This window comes from Engystomops pustulosus, chromosome 1, assembly GCF_040894005.1.
Source record: "Engystomops pustulosus chromosome 1, aEngPut4.maternal, whole genome shotgun sequence".
Lineage (NCBI taxonomy): Eukaryota > Metazoa > Chordata > Amphibia > Anura > Leptodactylidae > Engystomops > Engystomops pustulosus.
The window spans coordinates 35,758,177-35,778,536 of NC_092411.1; the positions used below are offsets into that span (position 1 = coordinate 35,758,177).

Here is a 20,360-nt window from a genome sequence, read left to right on the forward strand (position 1 = left end):
CCAAGGTCAGCGGTTATATTCTTGCCTAGTTTGCATCTATCTCCTTATTTCCTTGATGATTAGGCTTTAACACTTCAGCAATAAAGAAACACTCATCCTCCGTCTCCATTCAGACCTAATATATAAAAGAAAATATTGATGCCTCCTGATTTCTCCATGACTTTCCTTATCCAAAGCATAAATATTTGCATTGGCCTAGGGATAGTGTTACGGATAAATGGTTATTGTTGCAAGATGGAAATCTTCTAATCCAAAACAATTAAATGTTACTAACGAATCAATGTCTGCATTCCAGAGGTGAGGTTATTCCTATTAAGGAGAAGGTTTATTATTTCATAATTGGGTCATATTTCTGTTGCATCTGGCAAGGTCCTTCCTTACTCATCAGTGTATGAATGGAGCTTCTGGCGGTAGTATTACTGATGTTCTCTATGGCGTAACATTTCTCATCTCAGATTTAAATTTTTCATTTAAATTTTGAATAAACTATAGGCTTTGCCTACGATTGTGTGAATATGATAGATTTATCTATGTTGTGACTCCACACTTCCCTCTGCTGTTGAACTTGAAATTAAGTTTTTTCGGAAGCAAAATTTTCTGTAGGCTCCCTTCAGTCAATCTTCAGCCTTTGTAAAACAAAACCTGTCCGCCTCCCGAAATCTAACTAACTAATTGATAATAATGTGTAATCGATTTAAAGAATGTATTGTCCACCAGAAAGGAACGTTTGGTTACGATTCTTCGGAAATTTTAAATTAGGATTTCTATGTACGATGGTAATGGCCAATTATTTATAAACATTATACAAAATATTTTTTTTAGGGCTGCAGGGCTAATGGCCAGTTAACAAAATGATGTAGATTTGACATGCTACAATTTGTCTGATCAGAAAAATCAAATAAAAACTATTGTCTGAAAAAGTTAATTGATTAATTTGTCTGGTCTGAAAACATAATGATGATGATAAAACACTATGGGGCACATTTACTTACCCTGTCCCTGCGCAATCCCCAAGGTGCATTTTCCGACGAGGATGAACTCTGGCGCGATTCACTAAGATTGTGCGCCCGACATCCTGCATGTGTCGCTTCCCCGCTCAGGTCTGCCGGAGTTCACCTTCTTCTTCCCGGTGTATGTGAGTGCATGTCTTCCAAAGGTCACCCCCCCCCCCCCCCCCGATTTGTCGCATGAAAGGCGCCAAAATCCAATCGCATGCCCCAAAAACCATTGTTAAATGCGGCGCACAACGGAAATGCATTCCACAAACCCTTAGTAAATGTGCCCCTATGTCTTACATGCGATCTATATGGCTCCCAAGCTGGTACCATGTATGTACATTGGACAGAGCTCTAGCATCTGAACCAATATCGTAACCACAGAAATAATAGAATACAGAGACAATATTTTGACATAACATTTGGATCCTTCTTTGTTTTATGGTTTTTATAGTGTGGGTGGTTTAGACGCTCTAATCTATAATTATGTTGGGAATAAAAATACATGTAAAGGATTTTATGGGACTGTAAAATTGATGGACTATCTATCAATATTAGGTGCATTCTCGGCACCAGGGCCGCCGATAGGGCAGTACAACTGGTACTGCCCTATGGGGCCCGGACTCTAAGACACTAGTGCCGGGGCCCCGGGGTACTGGAGGGGCCCACTCGGGCCCCCAGATCAATTGTAGCAGTGTCGGGTGTCTCTCATAGCGATCTGTGTCTTCTGGACAGATCGCTATGAGAGCATTTGCAGTCACTCACTGCTTTCCCCGGCAGGAGCTGCTGCATAGGAGACTGAAGGACCTGCGATGACGTCATGGTCACATGACCTGCCGGGGAGAGCAGTGACAACACAGAGAGACCTGCATCAGTGAGGTGAGTGGGAGACTTACAGGGGCCAGGGAATATACAGGAAGAGGGGGGCAGTGTGTATACAGGAGGAGGGGGGCAGTGTGTATACAGGGGGAGAGGGGGCAGTATGTATACAGGGGGAGAGGGGGCAGAGTGTATACAGGGGGAGAGGGTGGCAGAGTGTATACAGGGGGAGAGGGTGGCAGAGTGTATACAGGGGGGGGGGCAGTGTGTATACAGGAGGAGGGGGCAGTGTGTATACAGGGTGAGAGGGGGCAGTCTGTATACAGGGGGAGAGGGTGGCAGAGTGTATACAGGGGGGGCTGTGTGTATACAGGAGGAGGGGGGCAGTGTGTATACAGGAGGGGGGATGTGTCCACGCGGGGGAGGGGGGCAGTGTGACTACTGAAGGGGGGCCCATAAAGGGGCCCACTAGGGCTCTGTCGCCCAGGGGCCCACTAAAACCTGGAGCCGGCCCTGGTTGGGGGAGGGGGAGGGGGGGGGGCCGCAGACTGTGCGGTCTGTGCTGCACACAGCGTCGGACTGGCCCACCGGAGTACCGGAGAATCCTCCGGTGGGCCCTGACGCGTGCCGAGTCCCGGTGCTCCGATGCGGTCGAGTTACCAACTCTCCCATGACGGCGCGGCCCCCGGAGCTCTCACCTCTGCGCGGCCCCGGCGCTCTCACCCCTGCGCGGCCCCGGCGCTCTCACGCCTGCACGGCCCCGGCTCTCTCACGCCTGCACGGCCCCGGAGCTCCCGGCGGTGGCCGCGTGGTCCCGGCGCCCGATGCCTGCTTCCTGCTCCTGTGCTCGCCTGCACCTGAGATGGCGCGTTCCCGCGGCTGCTGAACACGGTAAGGTCCTCTGTGTGTGTGTGTATGTCTGTCGGTCGGTACTGGGGTGGGGGTAGGCCCTATTTCTATCCTGGGGTGGGGGGTGAGGGAGGCCCTATTTCTATCCTGGGGTGGGGGGTGAGGGAGGCCCTATTTCTATCCTGGGGTGGGGGGTGAGGGAGGCCCTATTTCTATCCTGGGGTGGGGGGTGAGGGAGGCCCTATTTCTATCCTGGGGTGGGGGGTGAGGCCCTATTTCTATCCTGGGGTGGGAGGTGAGGCCCTATTTCTATCCTGGGGTGGGGGATGAGGCCCTATTTCTATCCTGGGGTGGGGGATGAGGCCCTATTTCTATCCTGGGGTGGGGGATGAGGCCCTATTTCTATCCTGGGGTGGGGGATGAGGCCCTATTTCTATCCTGGGGTGGGGGATGAGGCCCTATTTCTATCCTGGGGTGGGGGATGAGGCCCTATTTCTATCCTGGGGTGGGGGATGAGGCCCTATTTCTATCCTGGGGTGGGGGTAGGCCCTATTTCTATCCTGGGGTGGGGGATGAGGCCCTATTTCTATCCTGGGGTGGGGGATGAGGCCCTATTTCTATCCTGGGGTGGGGGATGAGGCCCTATTTCTATCCTGGGGTGGGGGATGAGGCCCTATTTCTATCCTGGGGTGGGGGATGAGGCCCTATTTCTATCCTGGGGTGGGGGATGAGGCCCTATTTCTATCCTGGGGTGGGGGATGAGGCCCTATTTCTATCCTGGGGTGGGGGATGAGGCCCTTTTTCTATCCTGGGGTGGGGGATGAGGCCCTTTTTCTATCGTGGGGGTGGGGGATGAGGCCCTTTTTCTATCCTGGGGTGGGGGATGAGGCCCTATTTCTATCCTGGGGTGGGGGGGGAGGCCCTGTCTCTATAGTATATAGTCTTTATACAGCGGCAGTACACAGCCATACATGGAGCTACAGGGGCAGTACACAACCATACATGGTGCTACAGCAGCAGTACACAGCCATACATGGAGCTACAGCCGCAGTACACATTTGTTATATTTGTTATATGTTGTCTGTTAAACACTTTTATATGTTTACTGTTCACCATGCTTTAGTTTTTGATGCCATATTTGCACTATAATAAATATACTTGACCAAAAGTATGACTCCTATTGGCAATCTACCAGAAGAGTGTGCCTTGTCGTAGCAACAGGCCTCAAACCCTGTTTGTGAAAGGTCACTGCGGGGGGCAGGAGGCTTGTTCGGTTTTGGGGTGTGTTGGGGCCCAGACACTTTTGCTGTATGGGGCCCCGAATTTCCTGATGGCTGCCCTGCTCGGCACTTTCCAATCTCTGGGTAATCATTAGAAGAAGACATGGGAACACCACGGCCCCTTAATATACCTATCAATATTTCAATCTTTGAGAACCCTTTTAAACAGTTTTCCCACATCAGTGTATTTTATGATCGCAGCCACTGGTGATTGATCTGGCTGCTAGTGATTGTCTTCATTAATAGATAATGGATTACCTATAGAAGTGTTTACGTTGCTACAGCAGTCTAGTCATACATGACGTGAGCTTTTACCTCCAGTAAGCGGTGTGTTTTTGTTTGTTGTTTTATGGGCCAAATGGATCATAAAATATTGTGATGGGCAAACCTCTGTAAAACTGGCACTATGTAGTAAATTATGTCCACCTGATTCTCAGATATTCTTCCCAAACCCTCCATACATGTGTACACATATCTTGTGGATTAAGCCACACATTTATGATAAAGGTTGATCCCCTTTCATTAAAAACCAAAGGAACAGGCATGTTGAAATCCAACTGCTTGATCATTCATTCCTCCGACATCTGTGGCAGGGAGAGAACCATCAAAGCCCCCATACACATTTCATGGCCATCCCGTCCCTGGGAAGTTAGCGGGCTCAGCCAATGTTCATCTGATATTTGTGGCATTAGATGGGGGTTACAAGTGCCACTAAAGTAAGAATAAAAAAGTTCCTATCTCAAGTCTAAGGGATGTTCCATAAGATAGGTCGTCAACATTAAATCAATTGTTTTCCGTTATTGGTGCACTGCTTTGATCCACGGATTCCTGACCACTTTCAGTACAGCTCACAGAATGGAGCCACAAGATCTGCTCCATTATCCGTGTGGAGGCCGGGCCAGGGAATTACATGGGAGTAACATTAGCGTACCAGAGGCAGTCAGAAGCAACTGATGGATGAGGAACTGACCTTGAATGTTGGACCCCCAACAATTCAGTATTGATGACCTATCCTACACATAAGTTACAACTATATTTAAGCTACAAAACCTTTTTTAATTATTCATCATAGAACTTGGGACACTTGCTAGAGCTCATAACATTTGCACAGATGTAATAATGATCTAATTAATGAGGCGCTGATGAAGTAACGGTTCTGTGTACTCTCTATATACTTGTCAGTTTGATAAGAGATTGTTTCCTCTTTGGTGTGTTGGACGAGATCATTGATGAGGTTCTTGGCGAAGAGTCAACACGCTGACTCATGGATTTTGTTTGCAGTTATTGTGTCTGCTGCTCGGGAAGCCAGAACATTTATCTTTTTGGATAAATTCCCTTTGCTGGAAAGGTTATGCTCTTAGTATTTTTTTTTTGTGTGGTTATGTTGTATGCAAACTGTTTAATGGTGCATTTCTTTTTAACATGTTTTCCAGACATGATTTAAGATTTATATACAAAAATGGACCTTCTCCAAGATACAATCAGCTGCATATGTAGAAAAGATCTATATTGGACATCACTGTTTTATTAGGGTAGTTGTAGATCTAGAAATATGTGACCACATTATGAAAATCCCCCTCCACACCCTTTTCGTTCATTCCTTTGGCAAGACACACTCTGATTTTTGTACATACCTAATACTTTTTCCTTCACATCCATTATTGTGCGTGAATTGGGGCACCCCCATACCCTTTAGATGATAGCCTGTTACCACCAAAACAGCAAGGTTCAGTCCACTATTGTTTCATATGACTATGTTGTTATATTTGCAAAGTCTTATTTTGTTTGTAATTGTACCCCATGATTTGTAAAGCGCTGCACAATATAATGGCGCTATGTTAATAGATATTTATTATTATTCCTCTGGAGCCAGAGTCAAGCCTCCCAAAGGTCCTAAAACCACAAATTGAAAGTAGGCAGAAGGGACACTTCTACATTCTTCAAGAAGCTGATTCTTGTTCGATATGTAGGAAGTGATTTTCAGACTTGTAGGAGCTATAATATTCATACAGCCCAGGGCTCTTGGTAGTTTTAGGCCTCTTTCACATGGCCGTATCCTCGCCCAGGTGAGCATACCGCCTCATGCTGGAGAGGTGGCGGGATGAGCTCTTCTCACCCCTCCCCTCTCCATAGCGAGGCATGGCGTCTAGTAGTAAACACAGTAAGGCTACATTCACACGATGTATGCCCGCCGTACCGTAGTACGGCGGGCATACATCGGCGCTGCGGAGAGGAGCAGGGGATGAGCGCTGCTGACTCCCGCCCCTCTCCATAGGAAGATACAGCTCACGGCGCCGTATCACGGGAAAAGATAGGACATGTCCTATCTTTTCCCAGGCTACGGAGCGGTACGGTGCCGCACGTGTTCTGCACCGTAACGCTCCCGTACAGGGCTGTGAGCCCATAGAAGTGTATGGGGGACGTATATCGGCCGTATATATGTCCCCCATACATGTGTGTGAATGTAGCCAAAGATAGAGCATGCGCTATTTTTCTTCCATGCACGGTACGGTGGCAGACGTTTGTGCTCACTGTCCTGTGGCGGGGTGCCATAGGCATCTATGGGGATGTATATCCGGCTACAAACTTAAGTTCCCCCAGCGTCCATGTGAAAGGGGCCTTGCTCTGCCCTGGACAAGGTCCAGTGCCTATCAGTAAGGGAAGGTGCAGCTGTCCTTCAACATCTTAGCACCATTTGCTGAACTTGTTGAAGAGTCATTGTCCACAGTTATGCTGCATATGTTCTATACTACAAATGTTGTTACATGATACATTTTAACAGTCTGTTTCCTTGTTTACATAACTTTGGTGTTACGTGTCCTATCATGCCAGGGGAAATATGAACTTCTCACTTTGTTAGATCTAAAAGGCTCATTGCTTTGTGTTTTACACCAGGGCAATTACTGACACTCATTGAATTACAGTCCTGATCAATTCAACGCCTGCTATTCATCACTGAGTAGATATTGTGGCATGTGACAAATAATAATCTCTTTATTTAGCGCTGCTAAATACACTTTAATCTGAGCTGTTCGTGAATGTGTATCGGGGGTAGAGTAGGGAGGCTTTTAGTTGTGTGTCCACACTACTCCCCAAGTTATATATTCCCTTTTGGTGATGTGACTTTTAGCTATTATTGTCTTCTAAAGAAGTTTGTTTTTCCGGGCATGTTTTTCAAAAATAAATAAAGGTTTTTGTGACTTGTTAATTGTAGCGTTTCTATTGAAATATCACCATAGGACAGAGCAGGGCGATGCACCACTGGGCTGGTTCCCGCAGTGTTTACTTTGGCCCCTCGTTAAAGACCATATGAAATAATACCACACTGTGTGTTTGTGCTCATAATGCTATTGTTTTATTTGACCCTATGGGATCAAACCATATCCGTGAAACATTCCATCCAGGGTCTGGGTTCCTGTTGTGTCAAGTATATTTCTTCCAAATAAGCAGCTTAAATTATAACACTTAAACGTTAAAGGTTTTTTTTTTTTTTTTTATGTAATTTCTTCTGCAAGCCTTCTATTCTAGAAGGGGAACCAAAATTTCCCACCCACCCAGCTACGGGGTACACAGATTTTCACGAAACTGCTAGGGCATTTAGTAGCAGGGGATTGTCACCAGTGTATTGTTAGAGGACCCTTCAAACAACAAGGAGAAAAAAAAAAGGCAATTTAGTCTATCATAATCGCTCTTTTCCTATAAATCTATTTTTTTAAAAGTGTAATCTTTGAGTTTATCTCTCTAGGAGGACAAAATTCATTTAATTCAGTTGTCACATTCAAGACTCTAAGGAGTGGGGAAGGGGAGAAGAGAGTCACAGCAGCTAGGTCTCCACCTTCATACTCAGAGACAAATTAATAGACAGAGACTGCAGAGAAGAAACTGCATAAAAGTGAAGATTAGAGGGAACTTAATGTTCCGAAAATGGGCAGAAATCTCTAGTCCCGTTTCTGTACATGAGAAAAAACAAAGTTTATTGGAGGTGAGAGACTTTTTTCCTTTCAGTATTTTTTCCTATACTTACTATTAAGATCTTGCTGCTATAAGACTCTGTCTTTACTATGTTTGTATTTTAAAACAATCAGGATCTATAGATGTTGCTTAGTCTCGAAGTGCCCTTCCTGGCGGACTGCAAAATGGGTCGCAGGCGCACCTGTGTGCTTTTCTCTGCCCTCTTAGCCTGCCTGCTAACTTACCTCTCCCTGCTCCAGTGGCTGCCTCCTCGTTCCCCGTGGTCCGCCGCATGCGTTCCCGTCTCCTAGGGCGCGTGCTGGTTCTTTAAGATTTAAAGGGCTAGCGCGACAATAATTGGCACTGGTTGGCGTCCTGCCAAGATAAATTCCTGCCCCTTCTTTGTGCTCATGCCCAAAGAAAGCTGTTCCCTGTGAGTTATCTCTGTGTATTGACCCCGTCTCGATCCTGATTACACTCCTTCGCTGCTTGCCCTGACCTCTTGCTTCGGACAAGTCGCGTCTGTGGAAAAACCTGGTGGTACCACGCCGCAGCAAGACCAACCTGATTTGCGCCAGGCTCTTATGAAGACCAGGTGCCACTTAGATTCCCATCCCAGGTGTCCGCTGTGGTCCTGGGGGTTCACAGACCCCGAGCCCTGACAATAACACAAGGTAGCTGACATCTTATGCCATTTAAAAATGCCTTTTTCAAATACTGCAAGTCAGAGCGGTAACAGGTGTTCTTTAAAGTTAATATTTAAGATAATATATATTATTCAAAATAATTTTCTTAGATAAACAACGGAAACCAAATTGGTGGTGTTATAGGTGCAATAAACTTTGATAGCTACATCTGTGTTATAAGTGTTCTAGCTGAAAACCACAGCGGAGTTCATGTAGGGACATGTGATGCATTTTATGTGATCTATTTTTATTTCTTAACGTATTAAATATTACTGTAAAGATGTAGAAAAGCTCATGATGTCTGTTTTAGTAATCCCCATAAACTAATACGGAATCACCTTTGCTCTAGACAATGTATTGTGCTGTTCCTTCTTCGTCTTCCAGATCCCAAATCGCCCACAAGTAAAAGCAGCATTTTGTGGGGCACTCTTGCTCTCCAGGCACGCCTTTCACACAAATTGCTCTGATATGGGTCATTGGCTCTGATTTTGAATGCTGATTGGCTGGGCAGCCCTCTTGGATGCATTTTGGCTTGGTGGATCTCTTGATTGAGGTTGGGTGAGGGCTGCCCCCTCTCTCTCTCTGCTGACTATGGGCGGGGCTGCCCTCTCTCTCTGGCGATGGGCGGGGCTGCCCTCTCTTTCTTTCTGCCGATGGGCACGGCATCCCTCTCAGAGTATTTGATGGGTTTTGAGACACCAGGAAATGTAGTTCAGCACACACCTAGGCATGTGTGGTTTTAGGAGAAGTGTCCTCTAAATGTTACCATGAAATTAAGCATTTCCTCCTACACAACAATTTTACTATTTTTAGATGTATCCACTGCCTTTTCATTTCGATGTTGGACTGCCTAATGATATTTAACTATGTGGCGTGCAGCACCAAAAAAAACCCCACCATCAGATAATTCTGTTGCATACCCGATAATACATCTGCCCCAATGTGTGTAAGCTTAACTGCAGGCAATTGGTTTATTACAGATACCACAGAATTTAAATTTTGTCTGCACTCTGCTATATATATATATGTATTTTTTGGTGTAGTTTTTGTAATTTTCTTTTTGTTTCAGTGTAATAAAGATCATTTATCTTATTCATAAGTAAAAGTGCATGTAAGTTACAGAGAAAATGTCCAAAACCACAGATTTTGGGTACTATTTAGGCACATGCGAGGCGAAGGTCTTGTCTACTTGTCAACAAAACCTTGTCTCTAATAGAAACCGAACCGCAGGATTTTGTACCTAGCAGCAGATGTTCTCACAAGTCATAGTGACTCATCCGGTTACACAGGACACCGAGGACCTGGAGATTTACCTCCAGTGAAGGTTTATTATCCGTCTGTGATTTACTGCGTTATCTTGAGTACAAGGAGGATTAGCTATGAACTTTTTCCGTGTCTTTGAGGTTGTATGTCATTTGTCTTCGCATTCTGCGTAGATTATAAGCATCTTAATGGTTATTTACTGGAATAGTCAATTTGCAGTGTGCAGAGTCATAAGATGTCTTTATAGAGCTGCATATAAAGGAAACCTGTCAACTTTCTGGTCAGATGAACTACACATACATCCTTGTAGATGAAGTATGCACAAAAAATGGGGGCACATGATCTTTTGCAGTCTCTTGTCTAGTTTCCCATATGCATCAGTAACTGATCATTTCAGGCTAAGGCGCAGTTCACATCTCTATTAGGTCTTCAATTATTTGAATCTGTTATTTTGAGCCAAAACCAGGAGAGGTCAAACATTCAAAACAGGTACAAGTCTTTACAGTTACTATATAGAGCAGTGATGGCGAACCTTTTAGAGACCGAGTGCCCAAACTACAACCAAAACCCACTTACTTAACCCGATGTGCCAACGTGCCATTTTAAGCAGTAATTTATTGCTACCTGTTCTTCCACTACTTTAGTTGTATCGGCCCCTTGAGGTCACCAATACAGTTGAAACAAAGTGGGCAAATTCATTCTATCATTGTAGCTTCTCTCCAGGGTCTCTCTGTTTAGAAAGAATGGTGGGTCCAGCAGGAGGACCTCCATAGATAATGCACTTCTTTCAGTTTTAAACAGTCAATGGATTTTAACCTGTTTGGTGAACTCTGACCTGGGCTGATGGCCTGAGTGCCCACAGAAAAGGCTCTGAGTGCCACCCCTGGCACCAGTGCCATAGGTTCGCCACCACTGATATAGAGGGAAGATATAATGGAAAGACTTGTACCCGGAGATCACACAAATTTTTTATTCCAGGGGAGTAAAATTGCTACGGTATTTCCTTTTTGAGGAGTATTATTAGCTGGAGAAGGAGTCTGATTTCAGTAATAAAATAGTGGCATATGACTGGAGCATCAGCAGTGTGTATAGGATTACTGGGCTCCGGACACATGAGCTTCCTTCAGGTGTTTTCAACAAGTGGACAAGACTGAGGGTGGGGGGAGAAAAGCCGTGTGCGGATTTATCCGCATTGTGCATTTTTAAAGGAGCAAAAGCATCTAATATGCGACCACTGCTTGTACCTGTTCTTTTGAGTTGACCCCTACTGGTTTTGCCTCAAAATAGTTGCAAATAACTGAAGAATTAACGGAGATGTGAACAGAGCCTGAGCGGAAGATGTTGGCTAGTGCGACACTGGCCGAGGCGGCTGTCACTCCAATGGTGACAGGTCTTTAGGCCAATCCTCCAATGAATTGCCAATCCAATTTCAATAGTTTTGAGTTTCTATGTGTTGATACCGCAAATATAACTTTTAGATGGGCACCACTTCTCCGATTCCAGATCATTGATCCCTATACAGTCTGCACACAGCGTATCTTAACTAGTTTCCCCATCGGTTATGTTCTTTAACTCATAAAGACATCAAGGGGGATTATTCTTCAGAGTGCATTTGTTTTTTTCTGATACAGTCTGTATATTCAGTTTCCATGTCCTGCCAAAGTAATCATATTACATCACTATAGAAGACATCATTGTATTAAGCCGTACAAGCTGCAGTCATCGGTCTGCTTATTCTTATCGGGGAGATTGAGAGATGTCTGCAGTGTGAGTTAGCCGAGCACTGAGTCATGATTGCTCCCTGAGGATTTCATGGAGTAAATCTTCCAGCTTGTCTGACGGATCACTTCCCCACAGGCACATGTACAGTTTAACTATGACTTTATTGCTTAGCGATTGTTAGTCTTAGTCTGTGATTCAGCGGGACATATCAATTTCCATTAACAACTTCCCAAGTTCAGGTCATCTTTTTACAGCCCTCTTTATGCTATATGTCACTGTGTCATACAGAGGATCTGCATGTGACATGGTGGGTCCCGCTGATTTGGTTAATAACTAACTATTGTTTACCTCTTTATGCTCTTATTTCCTCACCAGTCCTTCCCACGACCCCTACACATAGAATACATGGGTTCCAATGCTGAAGACTTACAGGACTTCATTCTTCCAGTTTTGGGATTAGAGGTGCACAAAACATACACCACTTCTGGATTATGTCATCCGACAACCTGTGCAGTCTACTCTTGAGTCAAATCCTGATTATATTGTTTATCAATCATCAGGGAATAGTGACTTATTCACAAGAAAAACGACATGGGCAGGAAAATGTAAGGTCGGGGAAAAAGTGACTTTTTGAATTTTTTAGATTAGTATTTGTCACATCACTCCATAACTCCAGCAGGTCATCAACCAACCAAGGGTGACTTTTAATTGACCTTTCACAACCAAGTCTTTTATTTCATATTGTTTTTTTAGGCATTGTTCCACTGATTATGGTCAATTATTTCCGTAGACACCACTACTCTAAAGCAATTAATAAGCATTTTCAGCTCTTTACTGTCAGATAGGTAGATCCAGGCTGTCTACTCCAACCATCTGACAGTAGTAGAGCCTAGTTTCAGTAAGCAGTAGGCTAATTGGGCGTAGGCTCTCTTGTCAGATAGGAGACCTTGTGTTCACATGTTCTGCCCATCCTAAAATTATTCCATTACTTAATGAGGAATTATTGGGCTTTAAAAAATATTTCCAACTATGCCAGAGCAAAGATAGTGGCATCTAAAAGAATGCAAAAAGTTGGAGTGGATGAAGGGGGTGTAAGGTCCTCTTTAATAATGCTCATTTATTTCCTAAATCTGTGGTTAACATTGGGATTTACTTCATAAGAGATATTTTGTTGAGAAAATGGCAGATACAGCATCAAAGTAAGACCTGTAATGAAAGTGGATGGTGAAATAGTTGGTAATACTTGGTAATCCCCCTTGGTAATAGGGGACAGGAATAGGACCCTAAAACTGTAATCTGAGCCAGGGATAGAAGCTTGTACTGCTTGTTTGCTGAGCTTCATGGACATAAGGACTAATTGCTCATAGTTGTCATATTTTTAATTAGGTTTTTAACGACTGATGGTAAACCCATTATTCATTGTTTTTTCTTTGCCTTGTGCTCCTTATGTTGTAAAACATCGGGACAACCCTTTTTAACTAAAATTTAACTTCCACTTCGGCCTTTCTATATTGATTTGAGTTGACCAGGCACCTTGTTTTCTTTTACCGTAACTTTCATTCCACCTCAGTGACTCTTTCGATGTAAAAAACTAAACCTTGATCTTTTTAACTTGCAAAGTTTCCCATGTAAACACAGTAAAAGTTATGACTTAAGAGCTTAAGCTAGCACTGCCCATAGTTTGCTCAAACATTCCTTGGTCTACTAAGTCTTGTCAATCTTCAACCACATCCACTGTAAAGCCTAGTGAGATGCCTTCTTATTTAGTTAGATGTGAATAGATGTATGAGGTGCCTGCGACCAGCAGATAGTTAAAGGATGCAGAGATGGGGTTTACAAGTCCACCAATATCTTTAAATAAAGTGTATTTGGACATGTTTAGTCCAGCGAAGACAGTATATTTCTTTAAAAATGCCTGCAAATTAACAGGTCATGTTCTTGTGGGGCCTCAAGTTGCAGACCCAACTTTTAAGTGGATGGTCTGTTCAAAGACCTTCTATTAAATTGAGAAGATCTTGACTTTGAAATGTACCCATGACAATAAGTTTGAGGATTAAGGAGGTTAAAGAGTAACCCTTAATGAGTCCTGGTTTATGAAGGGTAGACAGAAAAAGGCTTCTATTCATACCAGGTCCTGACCTTCTCAAAGTTCTCAGGTTAGTTTTTCAGGGTTTTCCAAGCCTGTGAATTCCTTTTAGAGTTACACCATGCCAGCCGTATCCCTTGTGAAGCGAAAACCTTTTACAGCTACTTGCAAATTTTTGAGACTGACATAAATTGAATTCTATGCATTTCCTAAATATAATTCACTTATAAAATGAAAGTGAGCTGGAGTCTTGTGGTGGAAGGTAATTTCTTCTAAATTGAGAAGTGGCGTTTCTTGTTATTTTTCATCATGGCTCCATATACTTAGCGGCTGCCTCACACAAATTATTATAACTTGGTTGTATCCTATACAATTAATTTTTTCATAATTTTATGAGATGTTGGAATAAAATTTACCAGCACAGCAATAAATAAGTTTTAAGCCAAGTTTGGGTCACTCTGGAATCTCAATACACACTGTCCCAATATGTCCCATAATATTCAATGTTTTTTTTCAGGCATGTTCCGTCTGTTTGTTTAAAAAAAAAAAAAAATTATACACTCACATGTTTTGTCTGTGGAGAACTTCACGTGTGTTAAAAGAAACAAAAACATACTTTGCTTTTGTGACCGACAAGTGCAATGTCTGACAAGTGCACTTTTACACTAGTAAAAAATACTTACAAAACTGATCAAAATTATGTGTGAAAAATTGACCGACTGGTCAGATTTTAATCAATTTTCTGTAAAATTTTGCTGAAACTCTCTGATAAAACTGCTGATTCCGGAAACGCTTGTGTAAACGCAGCTTAAAACTGTCAATGTTTCCGGGCATACTGATTATTGACAGGGACTTCTTTAAAAGGGAACCTTTCATCACCAATTGGCTTATTAAACTGATACCAGAATATTGTCAAACTGTTCTAGTTTTGTTTTTGCATCGTCCAGAAAATGATTTTTGGAGTGAGATGTATATTGGTCGTAGAAAGTCGAGGAGGAGGAGAATTGAACACTTAAGTCAAGGTAGGGAGCCCTGAACGCCTCCTCCTCTGTGATTGATATCATGCATTAGACTGTATGATGTAGGACTATCAATTACAATGAAGGGACTTTCTGAGGAAGAGAGAGCATGACTTCAGTGTTAAAATATCCACCTCCTTGACTTTATACAACCAATTTACATCTTACTTCAAAGTAGATTTTCTGGATGATGTCACCACCCTGGGCCATGAAAGAAACATGATCTGGATGTCTGTCAATATATTGGTATTGGTTTATTAGGTCTTTTTTTTTTTTTTGCTGACAGGTTCCCTTTATTCCCAAACTGGGTACATTACCAGTCGTATAGCTCCTTTTTCGCAAATTGTGGACTTTTGGTATGTAGTATCACATGCTGCTCCTCATTTCAGGTTGCCTTACCAGTGGTAAATAACAGTTCCTAAGTCTGATCCATAGATTGGAAAATTTGTAGGTTTCTGTTTTCTTTTGTTCATAAAACAATAGTTTTGAAGCAGCAGGGCTTGACCCCCCCGACTACTGACCAATCATTAATTTAGAGAATTTTTTGCCTTTTATATCCGATTGCTTTGTTATGAGGGTATGGATTTCTCATACATGAAAATCGTTACTTGCAACTCCAGCTAAATTTCTTCTGGTTTACAGACCTAGAAAATTTGTCTACGATTCTTTTCGCTATAGCTCCACAGATGAGCGGTAGTTGAGACAGTTTTCAGCTGAATCATATATTTGGAATTTGGGTTCAGGTTAGTACACCGTGGCTCCACCCTGCGCCATATGCTGACAACGTGGGAAATGGTCCTGATTTATTACCAATAGACTTTCTTGTACTTCAGTTGGCAGAGCGGCTTTTGTAATTCGCTGCTTAGAAGGTCAGGATATAATGCAGCTTTCATTTCTAGTTGTGTTACATTATTCAGTATCTCGTTGTTCTATTAAGCTCTTGTAATAAATCTTGTTTGTTTTTATTATTAAAAGCGCTGCAGAATATGTTTGGCACTATGCAAAGTTTTTTATTATTAAAACGGTTTTACAAAAAAAATACACATATTTATAGTGTTTCCCTCACCATTGAGGTTCTGAGGTTTTCCGGTGTCCCCTCTAAACTTCAATACCTGGATTCAATAAAAAGAGATACAAAGGCATTATTAGGGTACAGGGTTTCAAAATATAAGTCTACCTGCACACTGTGTATGTTCTCTGACTTGTAATCTGTTGTTCGTGGTCCATGATGTGTGAGGAAAGATTGCCAAGTTACAAACATGGGAAGGAATTGGACCTGCTCTAAAATTTGCTACTCTGGCAGTCAAATCACACACGGGGCCATGGAAATGACTGCTGTATCCGAGCCCGTGGTAAAGCATTTTGCCACATTCTATCCATTGATTATCAATGGATGAACAAATTCTATGTGTGTATGTAGGTCGGTAGAGATGGCAAAATTAGGCAGGTTCGACGTGTTGGATTGTATCATTTTAGACACAACAGTACACTTGATTGGTGGATGTAATGCTGCCACTGCTGATATCCTGGCACATGGAGTAATGTTACACAAGGAATCGCAGAGTGTTGGAGAATCTATGCCTAACATCTGAAGTTGTTTTGACCTCCGAAGACCATTTTTCAAGCTTATAAGACTAGAAAAGTAGTATAGAAAAGTGGTAAACAAAGAAAACCATTGGTCTTGTCTGCTTCAGGAGGAGATCCAAAACCTATTAAAGTGTTTTAGCCGTTTCCTGTGCACCAAGAGAAACCACAAAGTAATAATTTGTACGGACCAAGGCAGCATTCGACCTGAATTGGTGGCAGATCGGGTAGGGAGTGTTTTGCTCTTTTCAGACTGTAAGTAGACTGTTTTTAGAACTATTGTAATTTATTCAGTCCATTCTAAAACCTCTTCCATTTTGATATCTAACAAAATTAAGTGACTTGGGCTTCCAGAGTAAATATGTGTCAGGCTGTCACCATCCCTAGATGACATGGGTAAGTTCCCCTGTACAGGCTTTGTCTGGTAGTGTCTTGTTATTTTTATCTTCTTTGCCCTTGGATAAGTGGGACTTGTCTTGTTCAGGAGGGCCATTGTTTTGGTAATCCACCTTTCTTTTGGTCTTCTTCATTTGCTTTGGATGAAGTTGTGAATGAAGAAGTAATTACAGAAGCTCGTTCTGTCTGGGAACACATCCATTATACTTTCTTTTTGTTAGAAGGACAAGAGCCGCTCTCATGTTTTGTGTAGACAACACCCGTTCTCTCTGAGGTAGATCGAAGCGTATACATGATTCAAAGGAACAGTCCACCAAGAAAGAATACATGACTAAATGAAGATGTATGCATATTTTAGTCTTATTCTTCTTGTATTTGCTTATGTTGAGCTGCTGCGTCACTGCGATATTCAAAGCACAGGATGAGTCAGTCTAATAGTCGGTAAACACTTTCTTCACATAGACTTACAAGAAAAGTACAAGACTTACAAGAAAAGTATTTGGAGGACTGCCATTTGAACAACCTTTTGGTTTTGTGAGTGAGCTATGTGTGCTCATGGTAAAGCATAATTTTATCATTTTGTTTTTTATTTGTTCTATGAAATGAGATAACATGCCTAAAATATGATTATCCTAGTAATACTTTTTTTCTTTCTCTTCTTATTGTAGGTAATGTAAAAGTTTTCTGGTATATGTTCTACTTACCTTAAGTCTAGTTTTGTCCTGAAAGGGCCATATTATTCTTGATTCTTTATGTGTAATTCTGGATAAAGCTCCTGGAATGGACCAACTCCTGAGATACCTGAAGTGTAAATATTAGGGATGTATTGTGCAATGAGATGTTCGGTCTTTGGGCTCTACTGGATCTGGGCATCCATTATCATGGGAGAACACCTTAACAGAAAAGTCAACATGAGTCTAGCGTCGGAATATGAGTTGAATTTGACCACTTAGGAGATATTTTACATATTGAATGTCCAATTATGTGAAAAATATGCAAAATATAGCCATCTCGGCAATGAGAAAAGTTATAGTTTTGCCAGTTTCCCATCAAATGACGAAGACAAATTCAGGACTATTAGGAATGTAATTTTAGCACTGTGTGAGGTATTCAGAATCAATGACAAGTTGTATTAATGTCTTCGTAGTTCCTGATGTGAAAGGATCCTGTCTTCAAGAATCACATTGCTTTCCTGGAAACTCAAGCGTTGTGTGTAATAAAGCATAGCTCCCATACTGAGCCAAAGCAGGCTCAATATAATCAACCGGTCCCAGCAGTGAGCCCTGCTCTCCGTCAATACAATTGTGTGGTTTCTCTACGTGTCAGTGTTTAGTTTCCTTTTCAACGCGTAGTAAGGTCCCAGCCAATGCATGTTCCTCCAAGGAATAATAGCCTTGTGCTACTTCTCTGGTAAATGAATCCAGGAATATTGCTTTCTTTCTGATGACCATTCCTGAGGCTGTAAAAGTAGTGTAGCATAGTGGGAGACACGCTGAGCTGTCATACCATACACAATCTGTGGAAAAGGGTGGTACTGTTTTAGAAGAGTAAGGCCTCAGTGCACTTTCTATCGCTTTTAAAAGTTCCCAAAAGCCCTATAATGGGGAGATCTGTATTACAAAAGTCCTTTTTCGGTGTGTGATGCAAACTTTTGGCTGTATTAGAGGAAACCTACCATCAGGAGTACACTAACCGAGGTATTCCTGATGGTAGATTCTTTTCTCTCTTCTAAGCCCTACACTGTCTTTATCTAATCTTTTCCCCCCTAACTAACTAAAAGCTTTATCTTCCGTTATGTAAATGAACTTCAGAGGCTACTGAGGCGGAAGTAGCCTCTGAAGTCTCCTCTCCTGGCACGTGACTGCAGCACTTATGTCTCTTCTGCCCATGCATACGCAAAAACTTCCAGTTCTTATATGGAGCTCCAACAGAGAACCGGAAGTTACCGTGCATGGGTAGGCATGGGCTGAAGAGCGCTGCCGGGACACGCCAGGAGGTGAGCCTACAGGTAGCTTTATATCCTGGCGCTCAGACGGGCTACTCCGCGCCCCTGTAGCCTCTAAAGTTCATATACAAAAAGGAAAGATAAAGCTTTCAGTTAGTAAGGGCTAAAAGATTAGATTACGATATTGTAAGGCCTAGAAGAGGAAAAGGAATCTACCATCAGGAATACCTTAGTGTACTCCTGATGGTAGGTTTCCTTTAACAAATTGTCCCCTGCCAATACAATTATGCCCCTATCAATGCATATATTGCATATTATTTAAAAGATGTGATCAGCCCTTAAACAAGCGTTTGTTGCCCAATATACATGTGCCAGTAGATGTGAACGTGCATTCATAAGACTGGTTCACCCACTCAACAGTTGTGTAAGAGGGACCTTGGTGACGGCATCCCCCAACTAATTATCCTTTGGGTCCAAGATCTTCAAGTTTGTTCTCTGGATAATTTTACCAATGAATATAAACATTTAACAAATGAGTTAATGTAATGCATTAGTTTCTTAAAACAAGTTTTTTTTGGTTTCCTTCCCGTTTTAATTATTGTGACCCTCAGGCTCTCCCACATGCTAACAAACCCATCGTACTGTTTATTTATGCTGTACTTGTAATATAAACCTTGGGCACTGTAACCTAGTCCTGACATGTGTTCATCCGTTTCATGTCTGTTGTGTCAGTGCGATAGGCATGGATATAGCATGTTGTGTTTACGTCATTTACAGTGTGAAGAAAGCTTTTTGGCATTGCAGTCTTATCAGAAGATTCCCACCCGGAAAAGTAAACACAAACTTTTTTTTCCTGTGCCTTGTCCACGCAAATCTGTCCCTGTGTTACTGTACCTTATCTTCTTTTATCTGTCCTTGGTGTAATGAGACTGATATGTACCTAGCACTGCTCCTTGTCAACATTTTACTACAAAGGGTTTTTGTTGAGTTTGTTCAGTTTTCTGGATTTTGTAGCACAAATACATTACTTCTTGTTATGTGAGTTGTGTGGAGCTTTTATCTTAAAACCAAGAATGTTTTTGAAGGTTCTTTTGACTTGTCTGTAGGGGGGGAGGGTTAAATGTTTGTACCCACAACAAACAAGCTATGGAACAATGAATATTTTATGGAATTTAAATTGAATACAATTTCAAATAATGAATTTTTGGAGAGGCATTTCCATAAAAGTGCTGAGACCGTCAGATAAGTCCCTGTCAAGGATGCACTAGGCACAGCGCTTGAAGCCCATCATGGCCTTATTAAGGGTGATCGTCCTCACTCTTCTGACATAAGCTGTAAATATATTCACATATTCCCAAACAATGAGTGGAACAGAGTAATATAATATAATATATATATTATTATTTTTTTTTTGTCGGCTTTTGTCTTGCTGGGACAAACATGCTGGTTGTTTGATCCCTCCGATATGTAATGTCATGGAATTTTGGAGGCCAATACACATTAGATCATCGTGTAATCCCGCCAAACTCGGCAGCTCCAGGCAATTTTATCTGATGTGTTTAGCCAACTTTAAATTGATAAAAAGTTCATCCAAGGTGTAACAACTTAAGGGGCTTAACACTATATTTTATATCATCAGAGGTAACTAATTTGCCATGGCAAATAGTCACAAATCTCCATAAACCATGTTTAGTTTTGTGGGGAGAGGGAGTAAGCCAGTACCAGATTTATCTAGTAGCGGCTCATTTCCTCTGCGAGCTAAGGA

The 20,360-nt window shown here is 42.4% G+C and overlaps 1 protein-coding gene across 3 annotated transcripts in view; it reads left to right on the forward strand.

Annotated features, from left to right (window-relative positions):
* Nucleotides 1–20,360, forward strand: part of LHFPL2 (LHFPL tetraspan subfamily member 2) — a 78,305-nt gene that overhangs the window by 36,718 nt on the left and 21,227 nt on the right. The window contains exon 1 of one of the 3 annotated variants that reach the window (XM_072137834.1): nucleotides 7,824–7,925. The exons of the other annotated variants lie outside the window; for them this stretch is intronic. The gene's annotated coding sequence lies outside the window, so the exon portion shown is untranslated. Of the gene's footprint in view, nucleotides 1–7,823; nucleotides 7,926–20,360 lie in introns of those variants that run through there. 3 annotated transcript variants of the gene reach the window in all.